Source organism: Corythoichthys intestinalis, chromosome 4 (assembly GCF_030265065.1).
Source record: "Corythoichthys intestinalis isolate RoL2023-P3 chromosome 4, ASM3026506v1, whole genome shotgun sequence".
In the NCBI taxonomy this organism is placed as follows: domain Eukaryota; kingdom Metazoa; phylum Chordata; class Actinopteri; order Syngnathiformes; family Syngnathidae; genus Corythoichthys; species Corythoichthys intestinalis.
This window is the reverse complement of record NC_080398.1, coordinates 45,414,396-45,441,084: the sequence shown is the minus strand read 5'-3', so window position 1 is coordinate 45,441,084 and position 26,689 is coordinate 45,414,396. Positions and strand designations below refer to the sequence as shown.

General features: G+C 39.7%; 1 protein-coding gene across 1 annotated transcript in view; it reads right to left on the bottom strand.

Moving 5' to 3' along the window:
- LOC130914760 (G patch domain-containing protein 8) overlaps positions 1–26,689 on the bottom strand; it is a 123,081-nt gene that overhangs the window by 44,423 nt on the left and 51,969 nt on the right. The window lies entirely within an intron of this gene.

Here is a 26,689-nt window from a genome sequence, read left to right as displayed (position 1 = left end):
TTATGAATTAATTTTTACTTTCTTACTGTTGGGCTAGTATTATACATGTTATAATTTCACAAATGTAGCACTATTTTGGCCTTTGAGAGCCAAAGGTTTATTTAACTATTGTCTAATAGGGTTTAGTAGACTATTCACTTTGTATTAGTGTGGTATCGGTATGCTATTGGTATCGGCTGATATTGCACAGCCAGGTATAGGCATCGGGGCCAAAGAAATGGTATCGTTGCAACACTACTGTTAACCCTAACCGATAAACCCTAAATCCAGAATTTTTGACCTTAGGCTTAATCTTCGAGTCAGCGGGGTTTAATTAGTCGGTGGAGTTGATTTCAGTAGATTCCATGCAGTTTGTCAGTAATTTGTTAGTTCCAGGGCTCCGGAGTGGCTAAGCTAGCGCGAGTCATTGGTGGTTATAATCAAGTCCATCGACTAATTAAACCTCTGCTAACTCTGATTATGCCTTAAGTGAAAAATCCTGATCTTCCCCTTTAAATTCAATTATCGGAAAGTCAATTAGATGCGATGACATTTTTCTGTTGTCATTCTTATGCTGAGGCAGCAATTGGGAAAAAATAACAGATAAATTACTTTTAAAGTAACTGTTACTTTGATAATAAAGTACTCAGTAAAGTAACTAATTACTTTTTTGAGGCATAATCAGTAATCACTAACTAAATTACTTTTTCAAGTAATCTGTGACAACACTGATGGCAATGGACAGAAACGTGAAAACAGAAGGGTCAGGGAAACAACTAAAACATATTTAAAAACGTATAAACGTAGCTCCTAACAAGTATTTGTCATATTTGTGTGCGTTATCAGTTCCTTTTTTTTTATTCAGCACCTGATTAAGTTGGATGGGCGGGGCCGTGTGACACACCTGTGGCCAGTGTTGTTAATCTTACTGAAAAAAAGTAATTAATTATAGTTACAAATTACTTCTCCCAAAAAGTAATTGCGTTAGTAAGTCAATTACCTGAATGTAAGAGTAATTAGTTACTTGGCAAAGTAATTGGTGATAATTACTTTTTTTTTTTCCCTCAAAAAAAAAAAAAAAAAAAAAAAAAAAAAAAAAATTGGCCACACTATGTGAAGTTTTTTGTGAAGGTTTTTGGTACAATTGGCCCGAGCCCAATTCTTTACCCTAATTTACCCTTTACCCTGAATCAACTGTTAAAAGTTGTTAAAATTGCTCCCATTATTGCATTTGTTCCCTTCTCTCTACTTTCGACATATGAAAGTTTTAAAACTGTTTCATCATTTAAAGATAGATTCAAGTCAAGATTTTGCCGATTTAGAAGTATTTTAGATAAAAAGTTACTTAGGTTCGCTAGGAAGGTTCTCTACAACAGAGCCGTCCTAAAAAATCTACTGCTTTAAGATGGCGGCTGTCTACTAACGCATTTAGTGCCATGCAGTGTTGTTAATCTTACTTTAAAAAAGTAATTAATTACAGTTACAAATTACTTCTCCCAAAAAGTAATTGCGTTAGTAACTCAGTTACCTGAATGTAAGAGTAATTAGTTACTTGGCAAAGTAACTAGTGATATATACTTTTTTTTCTCAAAAAAAAAAAAAAAAAAAAAAAAACAGGTCACACAATGTGAAGCTTAAAGGGTTTGGGGGACAATTGGCCCTAGCCCAATTCTTTACCCTCAACTTAACTAGACAAAAGGGTATTGCGATAACTAGCTAGTAACCTTTGCTATGTGTGGAAGTCATTTAAAGTTGTGAATCAATCGTTAAAGTTGTTAAAATTTCTCCCGTTATTGCATTAGTTCCCTTCTGTCTACTTTAAACATGCGTAAGTTTTTAAACTGTTTCATCATTTAAAGATAGATTTAAGTTAAGATTTTGCCGATTTAGGAGCATTTTAGATAAAAAAAAAAAATTACTTAGGTTCGCTAGGAAGGATCTCTACATCAGGGCCTTCCTGAGAGGTCTACTGCTTTAAGATGGCGGCTGTTTACAAACGCATGTAGTCCTTAAAACATGTTGGCAATGCAGCAGTGTCTTTCTTTTGCATCTAGTTCTATAATATGATATCTACCGTGTCATGTGGGTGTAGTTTGTCGGCTATGGCTGCGGTCAGGTATTATTGGAGCCACCTAGCATCGCGGTTGCAACGGCGTCTTCCCCACTCCTGCTCTGCTCTCGTTCCCGTGAGTCCGTTTCTCTGACTTTTTTTTATTCAACCAACTTAGTAACGCATAGTAACGCACGCCTTTCCCGCCTCAGTAACGGTAACTGCGTTGCCAAGATGAGAAAAGTAATTAATTAGATTACTCATTACTGAAAAAAATAACGCCGTTAGTAACGCCGTTATATTGTAACGCTTTTATTAACAACACTGCCTGTGGCGCATTCGGAATGCTCAATATTGAATGACACCTGTCACCATCTGCGAGTGTTGGACTTGCTTGCTTGCTTGCTTACCGCTGTGTGCGTCAACTTGAAAGCTCCTGCCTGCTTTACGGTTGCATTCATTGTTATAATTTTGTTGTTTTGCTAATATTTTTGTTGGACAGCTATTATTTGCTATGCCTTTTATGGCTATTGTTGCCTTCCCCATAGTTTTCTTGCCGATTCGGTTTGTGCCCTTTTTTTCGTAGTTTTCTCGCGTGTTCTGCCGTGCTCCCTTAGTTGTCTTTTCGTAATAAATATTAAACAAACTTGTCTTGTCTGTGTTGGGATCCATACATACAGTAACGGCTCACCACAGAATAAAAAAGGAACTGAGAACACACACATATAGGACAGTACTAGCCAATCAAACGCAAGTATCCCAGATTATCTACCCTTCCTCTTGACGTCAGTAATAGCCATGCCACTGTGTTAAAATTTATCAGTGTTTACGTGCGTGGGTATAACTGACTTCACAAAATGGCGGCGCTTGTAAGCAGTGTCTTTTCTTTGTGTTTAAACATTATTTTCTCCATTATCGGAGGGCTAATAAATTCGGTGTTTGCATTGTTAAAAACTTTGAGCAACTGTCTTTCGCAGGAAGACTATTTATGCAAGGTATTTTCTATCCCTTTTAACATTTTCAAACTTTACACGTCTATTGGAAAATGTCAAGCGGATTGCATAACTGTTTTTTTTTTTCTTCAACACAATGCACATTTTCTTTGGTGTGTGAGTCTGACAGTTCCAACTTAGTGAAAGGATATGAATAATTGTCTCTATAGCGACTGGCAACTAATCCAGGACAGTAGTCTTCCTTTTGCCTATAGTCCTTTGGGATAGAATTTACCGTTTTATTGCTTGACCATCACAATTCCCCCAGCATGAGATTAGCACCATATTCTTGTATTATAAAAATGTCGCCCCCTCCATCACAACATATTATATCATTCGTTTTTCTTTGACAATGGAATGACTTTATTTCTTCCTGACCCAGAAAATACAGCTTTGGTTTAATCAAAGTCAAATCTGCAGAGAAAATAATGATAGAAATAAACTAAAAAGCACTATGGATCATGCATAATGTAGCACTTGGACCTTTCGTATGTAGATATGCATGTATGTCCCAGTTGAGTTTTTTGGTGAAGAAAAGAATCCACAACAGATGTGTAGGAAGAACAAGTACCGACAGTCCACAAATGGCACGTGGACCCCAGGGGACGCATCAATCGTCTACGTTTTCACATCTGCCACTGAATTTTTCCTCCCTTGGTCTGAAAATATGCAGGATTGTGCAGAGTATATGTATGTGTGTGTGTTTATGTGTCCGAATGGTATACGTGTGTGTGTGTGTATTCATTCCATGCTCCGCTTCAGAATGTAATTTCCCCAAGGCTAGGGTCTGCCAATAAACACTATTGAATTCTGTTCTACGCTGACATGATGGGAATTTAATTTGAGCTTGTCACTTCTTTCTATACTTCTTTTTTCAACTTCATCCTCTTGCCATACTCGTTACACCCCTTTTATGGCCCTCATTTGCCCTTTTCTCCTTCTATCTAGCACCTTCTCTATGAAGCGAGGCCGGGTCATACAGTGACAGTCTATATCACAGCTCTACATTACTGTATTATTACCGTTGAGACTAATGATCCCTGATGTGCATATGAAGGTGATTTTAATTAACAAAAAAAAAAAAAAAAAAAAGATGACGAAAATGACTTTCTATTGTCTCTTTCAATCTGCGGGTACACTCATTGGAAAATGTATTGAGACAGTGGGAAAGACTTCCGATAGGATTTTGACTGGTGATGGACTTCTGGGTCTTCAACATTAGATTCATCCAAGCATACCTTTAGTCATATCGGTTTTTTTTTTTTAATAACTTAATTTCCGACTTAATTAGTCTTTTGTCTTAAAAGTTGTTGTGTGAGATGTGCTAGAAAAGTTCCAAGTAAAGATTTATTTAAATCCCAACTACAAACATACATGGGTTTTTGGCTTCACTGTGCGTGCCGATCAACCAGTATATTCAAAGAGATCCTGCGGCATTTGCTTTGTTGAATGCATCAAAAGAGACGAGCATCGTGGCAGTACAACTCGTGGCTGCTTCACAATGACAATGTGCCTGCTCAGAAAGCCCGGAGCAATTCTTTACTAATCCTGGTTAAATATTTTACAATGGAAAAATCTCACAGAAATAATACACACACATACACACACAAAATAAAATACACAGGGTAATTATCAACCTGTGGAAGAAGTAGTTATTCACTGTTCTTCATGCCACTGTATCTCTCACAATGCAATACAGTGGTACCTTGACATACAGTGGGGCAAATAAGTATTTAGTCAACCACTAATTGTGCAAGTTCTCCCACTTGAAAATATTAGAGAGGCCTGTAATTGTCAACATGGGTAAACCTCAACCATGAGAGACAGAATATGGAAAAAAAAATCCAGAAAATCACATTGTTTGATTTTTAAAGAATTTATTTGCAAATCATGGTGGAAAATAAGTATTTGGTCTATACCAAAAGTTCATCTCAATACTTTGTCATGTAGCCTTTGTTGGCAATAACGGAGGCCAAACGTTTTCTGTAACTCTTCACAAGCTTTTCACACACTGTTGTTGGTATTTTGGCCCATTGCTCCATGCAGATCTCATCTAGAGCACTGATGTTTTGGGGCTGTCGTTGGGCAACACGGATTTTCAACTCCCTCCGCAGATTTTCTTTGGGGTTGAGACCTGGAGACTGGCTAAGCCACTCCAGGACCTTGAAATGCTTCTTACGAAACCACTCCTTTGTTGCCTTGGCTGTGTGTTTGGGATCATTGTCATGCTGAAAGACCCAGCCACATCTCATCTTCAATACCCTTGCTGATGGAAGGAGATTTTCACTCAAAATTTCTCGATACATAGCCCCATTCATTCTTTACTTTATACAGATCAGTCGTCCTGGTCCCTTTGCAGAAAAACAGCCCCAAAGCATGATGTTTCCACCCCTATGCTTCACAGTGGGTATGGTGTTCTCCGGATGCAATTCAGTATTTTTTCTCCTTCAAACACGAGAACCTGTGTTTCTACCAAAAAGTTCTATTTTGGTTTCGTCTGACCATAAGACATTCTCCCAGTCCTCTTCTGGATCATCCAAATGCTCTCTAGCGAGCCGCAGACGGGCCTGGAGGTGTACTTTTTTCAGCAGGGGGACACGTCTGGCAGTGCAGGATTTGAGTCCCTGGTGGCGCATGACGTTACTGATAGTAGCCTTTGTTACTGTGGTCCCAGCTCTCTGTAGGTCATTCACTAGGTCCCACCGTGTGGTTCTGGGATTTTTGCTCCCTGTTCTTGTTATCATTTTGACGCCACGGGGCAAGGAGGGAGTTGAAAGTCCGTGTTGCCCAACGACAGCCATAAAACATCACTGCTCTAGAGGAAATCTGCATGGAGGAATTGGCCAAAATACCGGAAACAGTGTGTGAAACGCTTGTGAAGAGTTACAGAAAATGTTTGGCCTCTGTTAATGCCAACATAGAGTACATAACAAAGTATTGAGATGAACTTTTGGTACAGACCAAATACTTATTTTCCACCATGATTTGCAAATAAATTATTTAAAAATCAAACAATGTGATTTTCTGGATTTTTTTCCCACATCCTGTCTCTCATGGTTGAGGTTTACCCATGTTGACAATTACAGGCTTCTCTAATATTTTCAAGTGGGAGAACTTGCACAATTAGTGGTTGACTAAATACTTATTTGCCGCACTGTACAATCACATCGACATACGATCCTTTCGACATCCGATGTAAAATTTGATTCGTCATTTGTCTCGACATATGACATGCTCAAAATCTAACGATTTACAACAGCTTCACAATTTCATTGTTTTCCTGCAAAACGGCAGCACGGCGGATTTTGTTGTGAGAGGAATCAACATGAGTCCCAAGAAGGTTAGTGCTGGTGGTAAAAAAAGAAAAAAATGGTGATGCTTACAATTGAAATTAAGATGTAAATGATATATGGGCGCGGTGTCCGTATCAGTGAACTGGCTCGACAATATGGCCGAAGTATGTCTACGACCTCGAAAGTCCACTTCCGACCTCCGTTCGGCAGTCATTAAGTTATGGTGACAATTATTGTAACATTGGCAAGGAAGTTGCCAGCTTTGTCAGGTTTTTAATAATTTATTTCAGAACTTGTGCAACACAACACGGCTACAGTCTGCCATAGCTGACGCCAACAACAACCGAACGTGAAAAGAGAAAGAACTCACTCTTCCGCACCTCTCTCACTCTCTTGTCAGTCAAACGGTGCATTCAGGAACTGCATGCAAAACACAACCGCCACATTAGAACCTGTTTCCTTACATTATTATACATTATTATTACGATTTGCATTCATAATGTTTTTGTTTTGCTATGTATAATTGCAATTTGTAATTTTACCTGCAGTATGTTGGATTTAGCGTAAGTTTTTTTTGGCTGAAGAACGAATTCATCTAATTATAATGTATTCATATGGGAAATCCCACTCGACATACAACTATTTCGACTTACAAACCAGGTCCTGGAACGATTTAAGTTCTGTATGTATGGGTACCACTGTAATGTGTTGTGTAACAATGTTGAGGAATTACTGGATGAATGAACGTCTTGCATCGTGAAAGGGATTTAAAGATAGGCATTCACTTCTAATGCTCCAAATCAATAGGACGTTATAACGTCGTTATACAGAGATGAATAGCGGACGGATGGACGGGCGGACAGACGGACGGATGGACGGGTGGGCGGACGGACGGACAGACAGACAGGTGGATACATAGGTGGATTGATAGATATAGGGATTAATAATGTTTCATCTAAGGGGAAATTCAATGGTTTTCCTTGAATCAATAGGAGGGCAGGCAATGAGTTAACAAAACTATCAAATAAAACAAAAACAAAAAACATACAAAATGTTATTAATTAATAATTTTATACGCTCCCACACCTATTTATATTTAAAAAATAAAGAAAGAAAGAAAAGAAAAAACATAACAAAAAAAAACATCCCTCTCACCCCTTCTGGGATGGTATCTCTGTCATCTTTAAGTTCCTCCTCCTTTACCAGAGGCCTGTGGGTTTAAGGGTTCTGCGCAATATCTTAGCTGTTCCTAGGACTGCAATCTTCTGGACTGAGGCTTCAGATGTTGTTCCTGAGATTTGCTGGAGCCATTCCAGTTAAATGTGATGTCCATGTGTGTGGCCCTTATGTCATTTATGTAATGTTTTTTTATTTATTTTTTCTTTTTTCTTTTTTAAATTGTCACTTGGCCTAAAAAGGGTTAAAGAAAAATAATTTAGGTTAACGAAAATACAGTGGTATAAAAAGGATCTGAAACTTTTGGAATTTCTCACATTTCTTCATAAAATCACCATCAAATGTGATCTGATCTTTGTCAAAATAACACAGATATAAAAACAGTGTCTGCTTTAACTAAATCCACCCAAACATTTATAGGTTTTCATATTTTAATGAGGATATCATGCAAAGAATGACAGAAGGGGGAAAAAAAGTTAAGTGAACCCTCTGCTTAAGGAGACTAAAAGAGCAATTGAAACCAATTTTTACCAAACAATTTAAGTCAGGTGTGTGCCCAATCACTGATGAGCAGTGTTTTTAATAATGGCGTTAGAATATAACGATGTTACTAACGGCGTTATTTTCTTCAGTAGTGAGTAATCTAAATTACTTTTCTCATCTTGCAACGCCGTTACCGTTACTGAGGCGGGAAAGGCGTGCGTTACTATTTTGGTTAACTGAATCTTTTTAAAGTAAGATTAACAACACTGCTGATGAGTGATTCAAAGCTGCCCTGCCCACTATAAAACACACACCGGGTAAGAATTGTCTTTTGAGAAGCATTGTCTGATGTGCATCATGGCTCGGTCAAAAGCGGTGTCTGAATACATGGAATCAAGGATTGTTGATTTGTAAAAAGCTATGTAAAACTATGGCCAAGTGTGACGGCCCTGGCCATTTAATAGTTAATTTTCTGAGATTCTTCCAGTCAGCTGATCGTCGCCCCCACCAGCTGGCTGCTTCCCCTCCCACTGTGACGACAGCTAATCGACGCAGGAGGGACCGACGACGTCGCCGCCGCTGCTTGGCGAAGAAAAAGGCGCCAAGCTTCATAAACCTGCCGCTGTCAACGCTCTAGGAGGTCGCATTTGACAGCATTCTGCTGCGGTCCTCCTCGCCAGCTATTTGCTCGCCATTCACTCTCGTTTGCATTTGATCGCTACTTTGATACACTCCCGCTTTTTTCAGTGAGGTCTTTTGTGTTTGTTCATTATTGGATCGTTTTTGTTCACCACTGTAAATAAGAGCACTGAAGCAAGTGAGGGTAAGTCGCCACTTCTGTTCAACCCGTTTTCTCCTGTTTTGTATAGAGTAGGAAGTTAGGTTAGAAGCTGTCTTTTCTTTGTTCCTTTTACATGATCAGGTTTTAGTTAGCGGGTGGGGTTTAAGTGTAGTTCCTTTTGGTTTGTTGTTTTGGCCTGGGCTTACCCTGAAGTCACGCTTCGTCGGCATTCTGTACATATTCATTGCGAGTTTGATTGTTGTGTAAATAAATTTGTGTCCACTCGCACATTTGTGTGGCTTGTTTTATGTTTTGCCCTTCGCGAGCCGTCCTTGGCACGTAACATAAAATTGGTGGCTCTTCCGGGAGTCGGACCTAGGACCTCTCGCAGTGATCGTTACCCGTGCTCTTTTGGCCGTGGTGTTTTGTGTTCTTTTCGTTTGGGTCATTTTTGGACCCCTCGCATTGCTCGTTACCCGTGCTCTTTTGGCCGTGGTGTTTTGTGTTCGCTTTTTGTTTATTTTTGACCTCGCAGTGTGCGATACCCGTGCTCGTTGGCCGTGGTATTTTGTGTTCGCTTCCCAGTTGGAGCTGGAGCGAACCCCATCCACATCCACCCCCTTAGCCACGCATGCACCCATGACGCAGCCCAACCCATTTGACGCCAGCAAGTACATTGCTTTGGTTCCTACGTTTCGCGAGAGTGATGTCGACTCGTATTTTAACTCCTTTGAGCGTATCGCCTCAGCTTCGCTTGGCCGAAAAATTTGCGGAGCATTTTGCTCCAATGTAAATTAGTAGGAAAAGCGCAGGAGGTGTGTTCGTGTCTCTCCATGGATGAGCGTATGGACTATGACACTGTGAAAGCTGCGATATTGAAAGCATATGAACTTGTACCTGAAGCATACCGACAAAAGTTCCGGGAGTGTAAAAAAAGCGCCTACTCAAACTTTTGTAGAATTTGCTCGTGAGAAGGCAGTTCTGTTAAATCGTTGGAGTGTGGCGAGCAAAGTTTTTACGTTTGAGCAGCTGCGCAAATTAGTCCTCCCCTAGGAATTCAAATCGTCTGTCCGAAAATGTTGTTATGTATTTAAATGAACAAAAGGTAGATTCCGTGTCGAAGGCTGCCGTTATGGCAGATGAATTTGTGTTAACTCATAGGGGTGTGTGGTCTGCTGATCGCCACGATCGAGTTTCGATTAACTCCGCGTTAAAAAGACAAAAAGTGCCGCCTAGTGGTTCTTCGCGGCCTAGTTCGGTTTCTCATTTTAATGGGGAGTGTTTTTATTGTCACCTGAGGGGTCATAGAATAGCAACCTGCCCCGTCCTCCAAAGGAAAGAGCAACGGCGGATTCCTAGTCCGCCCAAAACCATGGGTTGTGTCCAACAAACCTCTGCGCAATTCAATTTAGCAGCAGAGGGGGTTAGTACTGACAAAATTATGGAGTTGTATAAGCCATTCACTTTTGAAGGCCAAGTATCCCTACTAGCTGATGGCAGCAACTCTGTGCCAATAGAAATCTTACGTGACACTGGTGCAAGCCAGTCCTTCGTCTTAGCCTCTGTGTTACCTTTTTCGGCTGTCTCGTCGTGTAAAACAGACACGTTAGTTTTGGGAGTTGGAATGATTCCATTTCGGGTGACATTGCATAAACTATATTTGAATTGCCCACTAGTTGTCGGCCCTGTAAAGGTCGCCGTGCGTAAACAATTACCTGTTGACAGGGTTCATCTAAAATTGGGGAATGATCTTGTGGGAGAAAAAGTTTTCCCAATTCCGGATGTAAGCGATGACCCCATATGCGAGTTAGTACTGTCGCCAACAGCACCAAAGGTATCTACTATAAAAATGGATCGCTTTAAGTTGCTACCTGCGGGAGCTGAGGTAAAATACGATGTGGACAATGATAAAGTAATAAGGGCTCAGCTTGATAATCAAGATTTGTGTGTGAAAGCTGCCCTGCCGGGGACTGACAGTTCCACAAATTTGGAAAACCAGGCCGTAGTTGGTGACGTGGGGTTGGATCTTGTGGAGCCACGAAATCCTGCTAACTCGATTAAAAGACCCTATCGTCGTTGGCCCTCTGAAATTTGGAAGTGTATTTGGGGTCGAACCTGCTACCGCTAACTATTACGGTTATGTAGGGTATAGGTTTGTTTTTAAGGTGGGGGGTGTGACGGCCCCTGGCCGTTTAATAGTTAATTTTCTGAGATTCTTCCAGTCAGCTGATCGTCGCCCCCACCAGCTGGCTGCTTCCCCTCCCACTGTGAAGACAGCTGATCGACGCAGGACGGACCGACGACGTCGCCGCCGCTGATTGGCCAAGAAAAAGGCGCCGAGCTTCATAAACCTGTCACTGACAACGCTCTAGGAGGTCGCATTTGACAGCATTTTGCCGCGGTCCTCCTTGCCAGCTGTTTGCTCGCCATTCACTCTCGTTTGCATTTGATCGCTAGTTTGATACACTCCCGCTTTTTCGGTGAGGTCTTTTGTGTTTATTCATTATTGGATCGTTTTTGTTCACCACTGTAAATAAGAGCACTGAAGCAAGTAAGGGTAAGTCGCCATATCTGTTCAACCCGTTTTCTCCTGTTTTGTATAGCGTAGGAAGCTAGGTTAGTGGCTGTCATTTGTGGCTGTAATGATGTAACGAATTGGGTTCTAATGTGGCGGACATTTTTTGCTGTACCTGAACGCACCGTACAGCTGATGTGACAAGAAAGAGGGAAAGCTTACTTTCACTTTCAATGTTATCTTGAGAACGCCGTCAACTGAAGGGGACAGTAGGCGTTGCACAAGTTGATGGAATAAATGATTACCGGTACAATCCTGACGAAGCTGGCGATTTCTTTGGCGATGTTGCCACAATAATAATTGTCACCTTAACTGATAAAGACTGGCGAACAGTGGTCAGAGGAGGACCGCGGCGATGTATTGTTGAGCTAGTTCACGGATACGCACCCCACGCTCTTATTTTTATCATCATTTCAATGTTAAGCGTCTCTTTTTCCTTGTCTCATCACCTGTACCAACCTTTTTGAAAGCTGTGTTGATTTCTCTCACAAGAAAATCCGCCGTGCGTCCGCGGTGCTGTCATGTCGTCGTATTTCGAGCACGTCGTCGGATGTAGAAATAAATGGCGAGTCAAATTTTACGTCGGATGTCGAAAAGATCATGTGTCGAAGCGATCGTATGTCGAAGTAGCACTGTACTACCTCATAGTGGGACAGGAAGTGTCCATTTTCCTGTAAATTTAAGATACCAAAAATCAATATTTGCCCCATAAATCTACATGATCAAAAGATGTATCTCAATGCTTTTTGCCATGTAGAACATTGGCTGTCAGACTGGCTGAGCATGCTGACAGAATTCTCCACAGAAAGGTAAGTAATATACATTGATCCTGCATGCTGGCGTGTGTGTGTGTGTGGGCTTTATCGATCTTTCTTGCAGACCTAAAGCCATGACCGGGAAATGATCCAATCACCCAGAACGGCCTTTCTCTGAGTGCTGCCTTTGTGATGAGATTGAGAGGAGCAAGTGTGTGTATTTGTCCTCTGTTTGGGTTGCAGAACCTAACACAGTATAATTGCGTAATTATCTGTAGAGAAGTTGGTTGGATGTTCATGACAAAAGGAGTGATGAAAGTCACAACTTGCTGTGCTACTACTTGATGCGCTAAATTTGTACCCTAAATATGATTTCTCCTCTACTGTCATGCACCAAGAGCTATATGCAAATATGGCATTCAGTGCACGCTAATGCATGCACAGTCTCACACGTCTGTCAGCCTGATTTGAAGAGGAAAAAGCACAACTCATGTCCACGGGCCTGAATGATGTCAATGTGTTTTCAAGCTTGTCCTCACTTTGGAAGAGAAGTGCCATGTTTGCTTTTGACTCCAGCCATGCCACAAATAGGCGGACTTATCAAGCAAAACTGGAAGGATGTAATTTAATCTGTTGCAGCAAGAAAGTCACGCTTAAAGTGTTTTACCCATGGCCTGTCTGCCTTTTCGTCTATGTGCGCATTGCAAACTAATGATATACAATATATTCATGAAAAAGATCCCGCGAGAGACCTCTGGTTGTGCAGCAGATTGAAAGTGTGCAATGTAGAATGCATCCTCCTTTTCAACACCTTCATACATCTTCATTACCTTTGTGTACGCGTTCTCTTTTGCCGAAAAATGCTGGTAGTAAACACAAAACAGAAATATCCAATTACAATAAAAGTTGACTTTTCCTCTGCCACTACCCTCTCCATCAGTAAGTTAATGACAATGTCTTGCTGTGTACAGCTTGAATAGTAGTTTTAAGTGACAATTAAAGCACTTTGGCAGCATTGGTGAATCTGAAACGATGCAGAGGATAGGATTTCTCACAATTATACTTTTTACGAATTGCGATAAAGGCTAAAGTTATACTCTTAACCAAACTTGTAAAAAAAAAAAAAAAAAAGTACGAAACAAAGCTCTGCATGCATAATACATACGTGAAGCTAGGGGTTTATCAGATTCTTTCTTTTCTAATGTATCACTAAGAAAAGAATTACTGAGGAGAGTGGAATAAATTCATACATAAATTAAGAGATCTTTTTTAACTGCTATATACAGATTTGGCTATTGTTTAATTTGCTGCTATGGGAAAAGTGCTGACGCACACATAACGCAGTTATGAGTGAAAGTGAAAAAGCACATCAGCTTCACTTAAAAATTATGTCCAAGCTGATGTGAAAGCCATGGTTCCAGCCCACTTTGCACCTGACCCGATTGGCCCTCATAGCAGACACTTGTCATCGAACCGCACCTCGTGACCTGGCTCCAGAACTGGACCCCAGTGACCCAGGTCTGGGTGACATTGAGGTCCATATATTTTATTCATCATAGTAGGTCGATCTCTACATTGCTCTGGTCGCTCACCTCGGAATTGTTTGCCTGACACTCAACTTAGCTCTAAGGATTTGACTCAAGGAATGCCTGAAAGGTTTTGCCAATCAATTATTTTGGTTCAAACCTGTAAATTGGAAGAACACACACCAAAAGCTGAATTTAATTTTACACAGCTGAAGACGACTGTGGCTCTGTGCGAAGTGAATTATGGATGCTATTATTTTCTCCCTTCAACTATTTTTTTTTTCCCCAAGATAAAAAGACATTTTTGCAAAGGGATTTTTTTGGTATTTTATATTTTTGTGTGAAAATGAAACAATTATACATTTGGTGTGCTTTATGGAACCCTAATATAACAGTGTTACCTTTTCAAAACAAAAACATTGAATGACATTCAAAATCAAACGTTAACAATAGCAAACTGATGTTTGAAAAAAATCTCTGATACACAAGTCTTAAAACAACATGGCATTTACCGGATGGAACAACTTGAAACTTTTTCACAGAGTGAAACATCAATCATTTGCCTTCTTTTCAGCAAATGAAGGATTCACATTAGTACACAGTCTTATCAGTTATTATTTTTGTATTGTATAAAGTCTGCGTTTACCTAGTCTGAAGAACCCCGGAGAAAGATGTTCATCAAATGCTACTGGAAATTGAGCTTGCACTGTTCTCAATTTCTGTCATGCGCTACTGACATTCATGCTAATGTGATTCTAACCCCCCCAAAAAAACAGTGCCTCAAAAGGGACACGGAGACAAGATTTCTTTTATGCTAAAGCAAGCAAACAAACAAACAAACAAACAAACAAACAAACAAACAAACAAACAAACAAACAAACAACAACAACAAAACACAGCTTAGTTTGAGCAATTTTCCAATTTCTGATGAAAAACAAAGCATACATTTCAGACATAACTTTGACTTTAACACAGCTATTTTTTGCTTTTGTGACATCCCAAACATCTGAATAATGTTTTTGTTCTACAAAATAACATAAACAACAAGACAAATGCAGCTTTTGATCGCAAAGTAACAATTTATTTACACATAACTAAACTACTGAACTGTTGAACTAATTGCGCACATAACAACGGGGAAGGTTCTTGGCTGTGCCCTGTTGAATGAAGTGGCTCCCAGTAATCTGATGAGTCCGGATCAAGATCAGTCTCACTTTTTTCATCATCTTCATCGTTGGTTTCAACCTCGGGCTCAGGAGTAACGCAACGCGAGCTCCGCAGAACACGTGTGGAACCTGACTCTGTAATGGCAGTCACCGTCTGTCTCATCAAATAGATTTTTATTTGAAACCTTCGACGATGGTTCCGTTTTCTTATCAAACCACTCCTCCAGTGTCGTTTGCCTTTTTTTCCGATCGTTCTCCACATTTTTCTCAAATTCTCACGCATCTTCACAAGATCCCTCCGACTTCCGTTTCCTGACTCTTTTTCCTCACTTCCTTTCTTGGCCTGAGATGAGTTCTTACAAAATGCGCTACTGCCCTCCTGTTGCCAGTTTTATTGCTTTAAAAGGAGTTTTGACCATTGTGAATTACAGTTTAGGTCTAACAGAACCTACAGATGCCTCTTGTCAAAAAAATAAATAAATAAATGTAAAAGACGTATGAATACGTTTTTGGGGCACTGAAACAATTAAAAACAGGACATATTTATACGTTTTTGGGAGCAAATGAGTTAAGTATATCTTTTCATGGGACAACACTAACAAAATGACACTTTGACACAATGAAAAGTAGTCTGTGTGCAGCTTATATAATAGAGTTAATTTATTTTCCCCTCAGAATAACTCAAAATATAGTCATTAATATCTAAACCCCAAAGATAAGTGTGTCATGCCTACAGTCAAGCATGGTGGTGGAAATGACCCCCCCCCCCCCCCCCCCCCAACTCTTCAATCTCTGCAGCAATGCTGACAGCACTCCTGTAATAAGTCACATGACATTTTGGAGGGAAAATGACAAGCAGTACTCAATTTGGACATTTTGGGATGTACGTAGTTCCCATGCGGTGTACTCACTTTTGTTATCAGGGGTTCAGATATTAAAAGCTATATTTTGAGTTATATTGAGGGGAAAATTGGGTAATTATGGTATTTAAAAACAAAAATGTTCACTATATTAAATTGGAAATAAAACAATAAAACAACACCCACGGTTTTCACCTGTGATTATTCAGTCACTTTTAATTTACAACATTTGCTTTTTCTAATTTGAAATTAACTGAATATGGTTAACATTAGAGTTCTGTGTGGGAAGAAGTATGGAAATCATTAGTGGTGGTTAGACTGTGACAGTGAGTCCATTTATCTGAAAGTCATATTTGCCCCTTCCTCATTCTGAAAGATGTATTTTGTTTTTATTCTTTTCAATACGATTGAAAACATGACCTAAAACCTGCCATTTACGAGCTGCTTCCAAATTGTTTCAAAAGATAAACTAAGACTAGATGACGTTTATTGAATTCTGACATCTCCTAATTGCTTCTGTGCCTTGTCGCAACAATTCAGCACGCCATTTATATGTGTTTATCAAGCCCAATTAGGCATTTAATTATCTTAATCCATAATTAGCATCCAAGCCTGGACGCTGTAATGAATAGAAACAATTCCGTTTGCTCTGGCAAATTTGTTTGCTCTCTTAATCTCTTTCTATTTTCTATCCGTATCTGTCAGACACACATTTATATATACAGAAGTTGAATGCTTTTTTTTGGGCTATGTCCTATGGAGCTAATGACACATTTGCTACAGTAATGACCTAAAGATCTCCATTCGACAAAGTCACATGCACACACACACAGTGCCAAACAAGACAGCAGAGCGATAATGAGCTGATATTTACAACCCTAATGCATCTTCCTCGACGGCCTTTATTATGCCTTCATGGCCACTACCTCCTAGTTATTTATTTGACGGATGTGTGAGTGTCTGCATGCCCTCACCAGCAAATGTCTTTGTCTTGTCTCTGTGCTTCTGTCTGAAACTGTTTTGCATGTTTGCCAAAAACAGTCCAAACAGGTTCAAAATGACAGATGTAAAATTCTAGTAAACTATTTTATCTCTGAACTAGTTGGGAGTTGGCAAAAAAAAAAAAAAGTAGCATAAAGTTTGCTCTGTACATATACACAGTGATAATAAAAGTATGAAACCTCCGAACAATATACAGTAAATTCGGGCACAGCTGCACTACAGCTTATTATCAGCTTTGCTAACGAGCAATTTATTTTTAACTTTAATATACTAGTATGTCAACACTCTTCAAACAAAAATCCTATTCATTATGTTACAACCAAACTATAACTGTCCATGAATTTACAGTTGGGTGATACATGCTGGAAAATTTGCATGTCTTTTTTGCATGTCACATTTGAGTAGCAAAGGGAAAAAAAAAAAAGACCCATTTTGTTACATTTTTTTGCAATTTTACACACGTATGTGCACTTTTTTTGTGACTTTTCGTGCATGTTCAGGCCTCCAAATTGGCTGTTTTCATTTGCCCTGAAAAAAAAAAAAAATAATAATAATAAAAAAAAAAAACCTTTGCAAAACAATAGGGCCTTCGCACGCTTAGTGCTCGGGCCCTAATTACTTACCTTCTTATTATGGCTAGGTTGAAACAAAAGCGGTTGTGTGACGTCTGTAAACGGCGGTTTTCAGGGTAAAACGGACAAATTAAAAATAGTTCGGAGGCTTAGTGCACCATAAATCTGCTATGGCAGCATATAGGCATATTGTTCTATCAAACACAACAGTTCTTTTGGCTTAAAATACAGCAGTTTGTTTTCATGAGGGGTGCAAGAGCAGAAACTGCTTTTTCTCTCTCTCTCTCTCTCTCTCTCTCTCTCTCTCTCTCTCTCTCTCTCTCTCTCTCTCTCTCTCTCTCTCTCTCTCTCTCTCTCTCTCTCTATATATATATATATATACATATGGGTGCAAGAGCAGAAACTGCTTTTTCAATATATATATATATATATATATATACATATATATATATACATATGTACAGCATGAAATGAGCCCACTCAGGGTCCTGTTAGACAAAGTCAGACAAGGGTAACACTGTAATGCCTCGGCAAGTGGTTCAACTTTAAAAATATGGAACTTAGGTGTTTTTGAAACTAACCATGCCTCAGTACAGTTAATTGTATTTACAGTAACTTTTGGAATATAAGCTGCTACTTTTTTCCCTCATTTTGAATCCAGCGGCTTCTATTCCAGTGCACCTTATTTGTTGATTTATTTGGATTAATAGGTAATGCTTTATTTGATAGTGGCGTCATAAGACTGTCATAAGACCATCATAATTAGGAAATGACACTATCCAGGGCATTACTGAATGCTTATGACAGATGTCATTAAGTGTCATCTGGCAAATTATGTTACTAACTCCATTTATGTCCAGATCGGATCTTTTATATCCGTTCAAAAGTGAGATAATTTGCCACATGACCTTAAATGACATCTGTTATAAGCATCCATTAATGCTCATGACAATGTCATGTCATAATTATGATTGTGTTTTGGCGCCACTGTCAAATAAAGGGTTACCATATACCATAACTTGCAATTAATGTAACATCTGGAACAGTAACTGAAAAAATTATTAGCAAAGAACATGAAATTTGATTCTTATTAACGTCTGTAGTGCTGCAATGCATGCTAGGAGGCATGTTAGACAACAACAGTGTTGACAGCAGGTGGCAGCAGAGGTTGATTGTCTCCCCCAAGGGAGCAGTGATGCCCAAATAAAGCTTCTTGAAGTAATGAAGCTTTGCAGCCAATTGGTTCAAGGATTCAAAGTACTTATAACAGTCTCATGATGCCGCTGTCAAATAAAGTGTTATCGGTTAACATCTTTTGGTATAAATATCCCATAATTCAGTGAGGACAGTTGCAGCTTATATACCAGTGCGGTTTACATATGAAAAAATGTCGTCTCCCTGTCAAATTTGGTGGGTGGCGGCTTATAAGTCAGGTGAGACTTATAGTCTGAAAATTATAGTACCTTTTTAGTGAAATACACTTTTTCGTTTCCATATACAGATTGTCCCCGGGTTACCCGATTTACGTGATTTCAACTTTACGACGCCGGAGTCTCGTCCGCCATTCTGTCTCCAGTCAGTTTTTTTTTTTTTTTGTCGCGTAAACAGTTCCTAGTTCTTGCCTTGTCAGGATCCCCTCCTCCCAGAGCAGCGTTGCCGCCATCCTGCAGTTCCTAACGGCGTCAGATCCCACTTCCTTGTTCTCATGCTGCTGCTGCTTCTCCACCGGCGCCGACTCTTCGGTTTTTTGAGTTCGGATGGTGGGCTCATGTTAAGAGAGGCGACACTGGCGACCTGATGATATCCCCCCCCTCTCCTGCCACCCTATTCTTTTCAAAGCACCCTTTTCTCTCTGCAAGGCAAATAGTTAAATTTTAATTATTATTATTATTTTTTTAAAGCCCGAATAGTCACTCAATATAACGGCATTTAATACAACGTGACTCACAGTATCTTATTTTTACTTTATCTTATTAATATGACATACAGTATAATACAAGTTTTTGGAGAATTATTTTGTATTTAGGGGTAATTAAAGGGTTAATTCCGACTCACACGGAAATTCGGTTTACATCGCCAGCCAAATTGTTCGTAACCCGGGGACTGCCTGTACATTTAGTTTCACTTTATATATATATATATAAACCCTAACCCTAATTTGAACATAAATTCCAAACACGTTACATGAAACATGTTTACAGTACTTCCTCTTCCACTATTTCCGGGAGTGTTGAGTATAAAACATGTATATTTTTGTTTCTTTGTATTTCTAGATTATTTTTAGCCATTATTTTTTTTTTTCCCTTTGAAATTAAAAACCTGATTTCACCCGATTCCGAGTCTCAGAAAAATGGCCCGATCAGCCAATTTCCGATCACGTGATCGGATCCTGGACATTCCTAATATATACAGTACATATACTGTATATATGATATTTCTTTATTTAATCACAGCGCAAATGTCCAGTACATACCGTAACTCCTGTGAGTCTGGTGAAGAGAAGTGTCTCAAAGAATGGATGGATGCTATAAAAACTATTTATTGGCTAATTCTGTTTGTCTGTCTATAGGTGATTTCTTCCTCTCAGTCCAATAATGATGACAATGTAAGATAAGAAAACAGCAAATCTAGGCTTTGAAATCATGGCTCATTATTACAAAAACTATGTATGTTCCTCTAAAAAACAAACTACCAAAAAAAAACCATCCATTTTCAGCAGGTGTGACACTTAAATCCTACTCCCCATTATGAGTACATTTTGGAAACTGTGGGTCATTTGTACAAGTACCGTAATGTACAGTCTTCAGTGTCACAATCTTGGGTGTTATGGATTTTGTACCAAACTGCGTCAAGGATCATACTTAAGACTGTCATTATCAGCATGTCTGAGTCGATGCAGTGGTTCCTACTGACGAATGCTTCATAGAAGCGAATTAAAGGGGGAGTGGAGGAGGAGGTGGCTTACAAGCAGGGGTGAAAGCGGCTGGAATTTCTTGCCGGAACTCCCTGACATAAAAATCGCTACAGAGCCAGATTTTTTCCCCCCGTTTTTGGAGGGGGGGGGGGGGGGGGGGGGTCAAACTGTTTTTGACAGTTAGACCTATAACACATAATACAACAGAACAGGTTTTACACATGCCTTAGGCTACTGCATTCACTGTAACAAGGCATACATGAGAAACTGATGTCATTCAAAATAGTTTTTTTTTTTAAAAATGATTTGCAAAAAAAAAAAAAAAGTAACATACATTAACTAAAATAAGTAGAAACGATTTACAATATGCACAGTGAAATGGAATATGTTTTGAAGAAAACGCAACCATTGACTTTTTTTTTTTTTTTTTCAATTAATAAGGAAATAAATAAGTAGCCTAACAATAGTAAATGGAAAAAAAAAGTACAAAGTGCATATTAACTATATTGCCAAATGTTTCACATTTGAGACAAGCATTTCTGGACCTTTGTTTAACAGTTTGTTTAAAATCTTATGTTTAATCTCACTTTAGTTATATTTGTTTTACCATAAAAACTTAATACCATAATTTCCCGAATATAACGCGCACTTTTTTCCCCCAAAATCAACTTGTAAACTCATGGTGCGCATTATAAACGGGTACATGGATAGAGACAGAAATATATATGTATTACATATATATATAAAAACCGATTTTTTTTTCATTGACACGGCCACGTTGTGTTGAAGAAGCGTATGCGGCGACCCGTTGCCGACCATTACGGTACGTGACGTCACCATTTTGTTTCGGTAATACTTCACTCTAATCGGCCGAATGATTTCGTCTGTGTTAAATTCTGCTTTTTTCACTCTTCATAAAGCACAGAATTTAGTTTCTTGAACTTATTTGAGTCGACGTTTATTGCAGCTCTGCAATTCGGACCATAACAAATGTAAGGACACACACTTCCTGTGTCCGTCAACTATATCGGTCCCTCGGGAAACTCAAACCCAAATAACTATAGTTCCTTTTGTTACTGTCGTGTTGACAGCGATGAGCTCTCACGGATTTCCGACTTACGTTCTCACTTTCATTTTACCGTATCAATCCATGGAAGAAACAATTGTTCATCATGAGGAAACGAGCAAGTTATACAGCAGCCTTTAAAAGAAAAGTCACATCTGTTTTGTTTTCTCCTAGATTCTGGTAAGTTGGAGAAGTTGTCAAATCATATTATTACCGTAAATATTGTCAGTTTACGGTAATGTTTTGAACTACCAATGTGCTATGCTTGTGCTGTGTTTCACCAGTCAGTAAAATGACATCTCTGTATCTGTACACGAGCTCTGTTTTCTTGTATTCTTCTATTTATTGGTGCTAAAATTAGGGTGCTCGTTATAAACGGGTACAATAATTTTCCCTAGATTTTACAAGTAAATTTGGGGTGCGCATTATACACGGGTGCGCCTTATATTCGGGAAATTACGGTATATCATTTATGATACAAATTAGAGAACATGTATATACACAAATTAATTAGAAAAATATCGTAAATGTTTTTATAATGTTTAAGGACCACAAAAAGCTTCCAAATTGACAAAAAAAATCTGAATTTTCTGTTCATTATTCCTGGGGTCAGGTATTACAGTTGACATGTTCTGAACCTCCCCGTCAGAGAAAACAAGTCTCTTCAACTCTTTCCTTTTTCTTAAGGCTCTGATCAATTTTCCGTTACACTGCCCTTTTTGATTGCATTATTTTAGCAAACATGTTCTTTTTTTCTTTTTTGTTGTCCCAGAAAACATGTGCATTTGAACCAATCAGAGCTAACTATCCATGCTGATCACATGTCAGTATTTCACCCAATAAACGGACAAATGGGAGTCCAGTCCAGGGAAGGTGCTTAGCTGAGCGCATGCACACATGAAGTCCTCGACGCGACTCGTCAGACACATGCTGGGAGAACTCCATGCTCTCCGTGGAATAAATAAATAATAATTATCGATGGAAACATATGAAGCTACACAAGCACTTTATTAGGCAAGTTGTTAACACTTGTGTATGAAAATGTTATGTTAATAAATTGTTTTCTTCTGGAAGATGCATGTGTGGCAGCCTGGAAGTTTTATTTGTTTTTTTTAAATGGAGGTTTGACAGTTGCCGTTATATTTTCGGGATCAAAACTCCGTTCCGCCCCGGAATTTTATGCCGGAACTTTGTTCCGGACCATTACAGCCCACTTTGAACCCTGCTTACAAGACTAGTTTGTGGATTTATCTTTGTGTGCAATTGAATCAATTCTAACACAAAGTAATAAGCATGTCATTTGTTGGTGCTGGTGGGGCTTTGCTTCTCTTGTCCCAGTGCAGAAGAATACATTTTGGGACTGCAAGTTTAAACACTGACAGAATGATGGAAAAAAGACATTTCCATCTTCCGTCCTTGTCTCACAGCTCCCAGCAGCCGAGGTGGAAGATGAAGCGAAAGTCAATGAAAATTTGAAACTCAGTCAGTGCGATAAATGTTCCACGTGCATAAATCCAGCCAGAATGTTTCTTCGGGCTGTGTGTACATTAATTGTAAACACGGAGTCAGGAAACAGCTCACTGTGACAGTGGCAGTTTTTTTTTCTGTCACAGATAAACAAATGGTATGTGATTGTCACTCAGAGGTTCATCTCGATTTTTCAATAATTTTCAAAATGGCTTCAATGTCTATAAAAAACACAAATGTGATGGCTGCTCAAGTCTTATTGTTGCTTATCTGTTCTTTTTCTATTTTGTTGTTTCTTGCCAGACTTACAGGAAAATGTTGTGCTTCTTCTTGACCTTAGAGATGGAGCTGCACATGCATGAAACAAATTGTATAAATAAATGATGAGCAGATTATATTTGCTAATGCACATTTTGCCCTTTGTAGCTGAGTGCGCCTCCTCAGATTTGATCCTCAAACTTTGCATCTGGGTCCTCTGGAAAGAATACACTATTTCATGGTACAGGATACTTAATTTTCTATTTTTTTGCATTGTGTAACTACATTAAAATTGATTACAACTACATAAATCATGGATGCAGTGTAAGAATTCTAATTAGGCATTACCGAAAGGCCTTAACGATAAATCCCTGAGAAGCCTTTGCTTTCTAACACGTTTGGATTTGAAGTGTCAATTGTTCTGGATAATTCAAGATTTCACATCAAACATCGTATTAATGTTGCATCAGAAATTGAGATTTAGTGGATTGACCCATTTTTAAAGTATGACACTGGTGTTGCGAATGTAATCCTTTCATCAGTGTTGTATACTTTTTATACAACTTATCGTCAATGTCTTGTGATAACAAAATACAACTAATCCTAAACATATTTATCTACATTGTGTAATACACACACACTATTGATAAGGTATGAGTGAGTAAATGTTTGACAGATATTTTCCTTCTGTATTTACCTGAATAATTCAACAGATGTTTATCTTACACTATGTGTGTATTTGACTGAATGGTGCATAGAATTTTGGGGCTGTATTTTCATTGAGAGCACATCTGCGTCAGGGTGAAAATGCCAGCGGATTTGGATTTTTGTGCGAGTGCAAGACTCATTGCATGTTTGCCAATTTGGCAGACTGGTCTCTGAAACACATGCCAGCACAGCAGAGGGAAAACTGTTGGAGATGCGCCTGGCGCAATCACAATTTGGTGGCGGAAAGTTGATCTAAATGTACGCCTGCTCAGATCACGTCTAAGTGCCAGCACATTGTATGTAAGATTTATCACTAATAGAATTGCTGTCATGGATTGTGTTTGTCTAGTGTGTTTTGGTTTGGTATTATTCTGGTTTGTTCATCAGTGTGTCTCGTCCTTGTGATTCATGTCACCAGTTGTTGCCTGTTCCTTGTGTATTTACCAATCAGCTGCCTCAGTGTGCCACCCACCTGTTTCTAATTGTCTCATTAACCCTTGTTTGTCTATAAGCTCCCGGTTTTTGTTCAGTCTTTGTTAGGTCTTGTGTGTAGTTCTGTATTATCTGTCCCGTCAACCGTCGTGTTTCCCTGCCCTTATAAGTTCTTTTTACTTGCAGCTTTGATTTGTTACCGTCGCCCTCTGTAATTCGGGCCTGCCTGCTCCTAGCCAGCAGCATACATAACTTTACAACCTGACCAGTAATGCACAGTCACCTCTGCGGTCGCCTTCCCCCGCTCCAGCTCTGGCACTGCCACCTCTATGGCCGTCTTCCCTCACTCCAGCTCCTGCACGTTGGTTGCGGCAGGTCCTGATCCTGACGCCCCAGCTGCAGCAGGCTCCCTTTCCTGCGCTGTGCCTTAGCTGCCCTTGAACTCCTCTCCTGTTCCAGTGATGTGTGTCCCACGGCCACCATCAGAAGTCTCTCCTGTTTTTCTGACACTCTGTTTGTGCCAATCTTCCTCATCACCAGCTTCTGTCACAGCTTGGTGGCATGAACCGCCTTGTCAGTTGCCCTTGTCTCTGGCTCCATTAACAGCAGGGTGCCACAGACCGCCAAGCCAGTCACCTGATTTGCCAGCTCCTGGTACGGACGGCTTTGTGTGGTTGTTGTCGCTGACGCAAACCCAACCTAACCTCGTGGGAGCCCGCCTGAGTGACCAGTCCGATCCCCCAAAGTCTGGCATCCTGTTTCCCCCAGCACTTTTGTTCTGCTCATAGCCAGCTGCATACATACCACTTGCCACAAGACTCAAGAAGCAAGATGGGAGTGTGGACCCAATTCACAGAAGCAGGGAATCTAAGCAAGGGAGTATGATTATACAAATAAAAATACAGCGGACCCTCATTATACGAGCACCTCACCTTACAAGTTTTTCCTGACACGAGCATCATCTGTCAGGACATGGAAAGTGAGGTGGGACCAAAAGCAGGGAAACGGGGGCAGGGAGACGAGGCAGGGTGGCGAGGAACTCAAAAATATTTTAATAAAACAACAAAAACACAAAGCACAAACAAAAGGCCTCAAAACGTACTTAAACAGAGGATGCAGGAAAATGGGGCTATGACGGCGAAATAGACTTGAGCAGACCTTGGGAAATACATGAAAGCGACAATGAAAGACAGGTGGTTGATACAAGAGGCAGCGGATTGGTCAAGACACAAGGTTCAGGCCACAACAGGGGAATTCAATGGGTAAACACATGACAAGACACACTAGGGACAAATCCTAACACAACCTAACTCAAGGCATGACATCATCACGGGAAAAAATGAGTCTCATTATGTTAAAATTTTCACGTTGCAACCGAAATCCAGAAAAGCCTATCACGCTTGGTGCATCTGAGTGCCTCGGCATCGCGCCAGGTGGCTGCGAGCTCTCTATTTTTCTTTTCCCAAGTATCTTGTTTCCGCTAGGAGGCATATGGGCGTCTCGCAGAATCCTCCATCTGCCTACCCCTCGCTCATTCTATTTGTCTAATTTTGTATCGAAGTGCATCCGAATCATTTGCGCTTACAACGGAACATTAAGCATATACCCCTGAAAAATGGTGTCCATAGACAGTGGTGAGGAAAAGAAAAGAATGCGCGGAATTTAAACAAACAAACAAAAATAAAAATTACAAAAGAGTGTGTGTGTTAGCGATCTTTGTCAAGGGTATAAGTGTTCAAGCTCTACAATGTGGTAGGTGCTTGAATATAAATAACATTGTTTTTATACTTTTAATTTCTTTTCCAGATTATTTCGCATTAAGTGGAATTAAATTATTATGGAGAAAATACATTCATAATATGATGATCACATTCACGTTACCAGCTTTGTCATGGAACTGATTGTGCTCATATCACGCGTGTCCGCTGTATCTATTTCAAACCACACAAGGTGAGCCGACTTGAGACCTTGGCCATGACAGGCAACGTTTTTCCATAATGTTTCTGCTGGGCCAAAATCAGGATACTGTCGGCTTAAATCTCTATACAGAACACAAGACCAGGGTACGAAACAAATGGAAAACAGGTCTGTACAGGAAAATCAAATTCAACACACATACGCCCAAAATTTGTGACCTTTTCCCAAGACAGCTTTTTACATGATTACATGTAACCTATTGTGGTTTACTTGGAGTCAGTTCTTTATAAACAGATTTCTGCCAAACTCAGAATGCAAAGGTTTTTTTTTTGTTTTTTGTTTTTTAGATTCATGGCACTTACTGTATCTGATTACAAGGCATGGTGTCATAAAACTGTTTATTCATCTAGGACCGGTCGAGTGGTCACACTACAAGTATGACACAGATGAGAGCCTCCCTGAGCAATGCTTGCTGTCGCAAAGATCACGGTTTCATGACACATCTCAGGGAGGAGTTCAACGAGCTGTCAATCAGACAAGGCATAAGTGGCATTTTGTATCATGGTGGCTGTCATTTGCTCGGAAAAGGTAGATTACTAAATTGCTAAAGATAATACTTTGGAGATGGCAGTATTGATGTCTACCCTCCAACCATAATTTGTCACAGAGAATTTTTGCAGCACACAATACGCCAACACAGTCCTCTACTTCCTCTTA